The following is a 5,235-nucleotide window of genomic DNA, read 5'->3' on the forward strand; positions in this document are numbered from 1 at the left end:
CTATATTTCGTCTTCATACCTTTCTACTGGATGGTTAAGACCAAGGTAAAGCAGAACCTATGCAACAAGAGTTGTAGCTTTCCATGCCATGTTATCTAGAACATGAATGGTGGTGCAAAGATGGGGGCAAGAAAGCTGGCTTTCACATCCCTGTCTAAGATGCTGAAAACTGTGAGCTTCTCTGGACATCTGTGAGTGAGATGCTCCTGTTGGCCAAGGAGAATGTTCTGAAGAAGGATGCTGTCGGGAACACTGAGCATGTAATACTCATGATGGCTAGAAGAAGGGTACCTCGGCCTAGTGAAAAAGGGAGCTGGACCGGCCTCAGCAAATTTCATTACAGTAGCTGCCATTATAATGTAGCCATTCAGAATTTCTTTATTTGGGATATGTGCTGGAGTAGTTAAAAAAAAAATAAATAAAGCTACAGGTTTAAACTACATGAACTGTTAGAAACTGGGAAAATAGCATATATATCTCAACTAATATTGAAACATTAGCTCTGATTTTCTGATAGAGTTTGTATCCCATCACATAGACTAGTAGCACTTTGATTTGACACATTTTGAGCACTAACAAGAAGGCCTGATGTGATCTGTCACAAGTTTTGAAGGTTAAATAGACACTAGCTAATTTTATAAAGGCTGGACTTAAAGAGATTCAGTTTATTTTACAGTCTGAGACAGCATTTTGCCCCTAAGGAAAAGTTAAATTTAAGTCAGAGTAAACAATGAATGTCAGAGGAGAGAGCTCTCTTAATGAGACTCCCTAGAGACGAATAAAAACAAAATCTGCTAGCTGCTGTTTCTGGTGAAATGATTACACACTTTCATGGTACAGCTCTACAGCTCAGTGCTTGGTGTGCCAGGCTTTCTGACTGCCTGTTTCACAAATAGATATTGACATCTTGTCTTGAGGTTTTTAAAGTCTATTGCCCAAACCATTACATGGCAATAACATGTTAAATCCAGATGACTTTATTTTATTTCCTGGTTTTTGTTTTTTGTTTTTTTTTTGGTGGACAAACTTTACCCCATACTTATATATTTTGCTTCATGAATAGAAAATCCAATCCATTCTGCTTTTACATGTAGTGAGATTTTTTTGTTTATATTTTTAATTTTTTTGAGACAGAGTCTCTTTAAGAAGTTTGGTCTGAATCCACTGTGTAGCCCAGACTGACCATGATCCACCTCCTCCTGCCTCAACTTCCTCAGGGCTAGGATTATAGATGTGAGCCACCATGCCTGGCTGTACTAGAATTTGATAAGAAAATATTTTATTTTCTGTTTTGAATATATGGTTGTGAAAGTCCAAAATGAATAGGTCTAAGAATCCCTGCTTTGCTCTTTAACACTGGCAAAGAAGTCTTCTAAGTTTTCTTTATTCACAACAAACATTTCTATGGAAATAATCTGTTAAACACTGTAGGCACTGGATTTGGTCAATGGAAAATTCATGTGCCTCACCTCTGTGCCCAAACAGCTTATGCTGTAATGTACACATATGAGAGTGTGTGTACACACACACACACACACACACACACACACAAATACACAGGGCAATTGCCATGATAGTAGACAGAGTAAACTGAATTTTGAACAAAGGTTCTCTAGACTTCCTTTTCTCCCATTTCTGCACAAAGCAGTTGAGAGCTCTTCCTCTGTACCCTTATATTATTTATTTATTTATTTATTTATTTATTTATTTGGTATAGGGTCTCACAGCTCAGACTCATAGTGATCCTCCTTCTCAGCCTCCCCAGCTCTGGGATTATGGGTGTGTGCCTGCATACCTGGTTTTGGTGGCACGCCCAGGGCGGGGCAGGCAGTGTGTGAGGTACTGGGGATCAAATCCAGGTCCTTGAGTTTACCAGGCAGGTGCTTAGACCACTGAGTTGTCTCCCTGGCTGTGTACCCTTATATTCTCAATACTCTTTTTCTTAGGCCTACTATTTCCTCCAGGAGAGGTCAGGAGAGGGCAGGAATAATTAGGAAGGGGAAATTAGTAGGAGAAAGAAAGCACTGAAGGCAGCTCACTTGGCCAGAGAGCCAAACTTCCCAACAGAAGTGACAGCTCCCATCCAGGTGTCCAGTGTGGGGGCGATACCTCTTCACCTTTGGCTTACATGTGCGGGTCACAAGTTGACTCGCTTTGCCTAGAAACTCTCATAAGAGGTCTTCCATATCTGGTCAGATATTTCCAGACTCTAGAAACAACAGGACCCACTGCTAAGAATTTCGATGTGCATTCCTAAAGAATTCTGCAAAATAGTCCTCGATCAAAACCATAAACTAAAACTTTCGAATCACTTGTCATTTTTCCTAGGTATTTTGTTTGACATACATACCCAGTATGCAATTTTTTTTAAAGTGGTAGCAATGGACTTCGGTGGAGTACTCATAACCTCTACATAAGATTTTTTTCTCCCCAGCATCTTGAGTCCTAGTAAATTTCTGAGGAAAAGTGGACACTTAATTGTACACAGATTGTCGTTGAATAAGCACCTGGAAGAAGGGGAAATCTTCCCCATAGTCCGTCCATAGACTGCAGATGGATAGTTTCCCCTTAATTCCATAATTGTGAAGAAGTAGCCAGTCATCTGCCCGCCCATTCTTTTTCTGTCAGTGGGAAGTGTTTGTACTTACTGGGTCTATTGCCAGCCTTCAAACTTCAGATCGATGGCAGTGGCTCTCTTGGCTTATTCTCATTCCTGTAAAAATGTTTTTGTTGTGGGTTGAAGATAAGAGTTTGAAGAACGTTTACTAAACTGTTTTACTGATTTTTAAGAAGAAGTGATTTATCTTTTTCTTAGTGAGTTATGAGAATTCATTATATATGTAGAGCACTTGAGGTACAGAGAGAGAAGATGGGTAAAGGGAAAAAATAATCAAAGTACAGTGTGTGCATGTAACAATATACCCAAAGAAATTTCATTTATCTGTATTACTAATACACGTTAATTTAAAAAATAAAACCAAAAAGAAACATTAAATAAATAAGATTAAATCACCAGTAGAACAACTGACTTCTTTAATTCTCATAATTTTCTTTATAATTATACATGTGATCATCTAGAAGAATCCTAAGCTTATTGAATATTAAAACATATACTCAGTGTACCTTAAAAAACAATATTGAGTTTACCATCTAGAGACATAGCATGTACTATCTGAGTCTCTTACTGGGTGAAACAGTCACTGTAAAACTTCTATTTTCTGTTTTTAAACTGACAATTAATCGTAAAACAGAAGTGCTTACTATTTTCCTTATGATAACAAGTTAGAATTGTTGCATATGAAAATTGTATTTTACTATTTGGAAGTCAAGGACAGACTATATTACACTGTGAGTTTTTTTTAATGTGCTCAGCTTCTTGGAAGAATAATATTTCTGAAATAGAATGGGGGAGGAGAGCTTTTACAAGTAAAATTAGAAATGCCTCAGAGGATCTTGATTTTTGAAAGGAAACACTAGCTCCTTTTGTACAATATAAAGCAAAAGGCTTTTATTCTTCCTGGAAATACAATGATGGCTTCCTTATAGTTTTTCTTCCAGATCTGATCTTGTTTCAGTCTTTTGTCCACATTGTTTTCAAAGTAAGCTTTCTAAAATTGCAAATATGGACATGCAACTATCTTGACTAACATCCTTACATGTTGTTGTATTCAGGACAGCATCCAAATTTCTTAGCTTATTATACAAACTCCAGAGGTGGATTCAGGCTTTATGAAGCCTGAATCTTATGCAGCTGATGGGGACCACTTTTCCTAAGAAGAAATACAAAATTTTGGAATTCAAATTCAGTTACAGGGCCTTAGAAGGGGTCATGCAAATAAGTTTTTCTTAAAGCAAATCTCACTAATCTCCTGCTATGCCTGCTTCTATGAAGAGAATTGCCTAATCATCTCAAATGAGTTGAGGTTATGATACCAATGAAAAATGACTAAGACAGAGGAACTGTCCAACAGGTTCAAGCATAGAGATTACTTAGAGATCCAAAACCAAAATTAAGACTTAAAATAGGGCCATATATGGCCAGATGATACTTCTGAACAAGACAGAAATGTGCTGCATCTTTCATGATAAAAAAAAAATATTAAAACTATAGATTTCAGATGAGGTTGGTTTCAAATAGGCTCCAGTTTAACCCTCAGATTACTTAATATTTGTAAAATTTTCTGTATTTTACAATCAACACTGGGGGCAGGGGCAGCAGCCCTCCTCTTCCTGGTTGCCGCCAAGCTCTGGACACCCTTTCCTGGTGGGTGCTAGTTGGGAGCCCTCTAGCGTCTTCCTTTCTCCACTGTGGAACCGGCCAGGGAGTAAGTGAAGCTGGTGTCCCCCTTGCTCCCATAGTTCAAGGATGCCACCCAGGAGTGGACCTACCCTATGGGATGAATGATGAAGGATATTTTACCTGAATTGGTCTTAGGCATTATTCTTCTGCTATGAAAAGCAAGCTATCTATACTACACAAATATGGAATAGCTCAAATAGTTTGTATATGACAAAGTATTGAAGCAAATTTTATTAAACCAAATTTTCAACAATTCCTTAGAAAGTCTTAGATATTGCAGATAATGCTATGGGACATATAACATTTTTTTCCTCTGTGACTAAGGAATGTATTGAAGGGCACTTACAAAGTGGAGGAAAAGTTGTTCTCCATGCAAATCTAGGGCTCTCCAGAGGAATTACCTTTGTTCTTGCATGCATTATGGAAAGAAACATTTGGGAAGAAGTACAGAGATGCATATGCTTTTATGCAAGAAAGAAGATTTTGTATTAATACTAATGCTGGATTTGTTCATCACATTTTGGAATATGAAGTCATTTACCTAGCAAAATTAATACAGATAATGTCACCACTCCAAATAGAAAGGTCCATTTGTGTTCATTCTGGTACCATAGGCAGTTTGAAGAAGATTTGAGAAACATGCAAGTGGCACGTCACAGAATGGCTGATTCAAGAGTTAACATTACAGAGAGTATGAATTTTTACTTGGTAAGAGAAAATACTAAAGATGATAGTAATGTAAAGTGGTAAAAACATACATAATTTCCTTACCGTTACATGTTGCTTCAAGATATGTTTCTCTACAACTTGTTAAGCAACATTATAAGATGTTGAGCTTTTGCAATAGATGACACTGGTGGTTTTACTCCTTTTTTAACTTTCCAGTTTTATTATAAATTAAGAATTTTGGACTTGCAAAGAATTATTTTGTGCAA

General features: G+C 37.3%; 1 pseudogene; it reads left to right on the forward strand.

Annotated features, from left to right (window-relative positions):
• Window positions 1-200: 200 nt before the first annotated feature.
• LOC101587527 lies at window positions 201-4,934 on the forward strand (annotated as a pseudogene).
• Window positions 4,935-5,235: the final 301 nt, after the last annotated feature.

This window comes from Octodon degus, unplaced genomic scaffold (assembly GCF_000260255.1).
Source record: "Octodon degus isolate 3935 unplaced genomic scaffold, OctDeg1.0 scaffold00187, whole genome shotgun sequence".
In the NCBI taxonomy this organism is placed as follows: Eukaryota; Metazoa; Chordata; class Mammalia; order Rodentia; family Octodontidae; genus Octodon; species Octodon degus.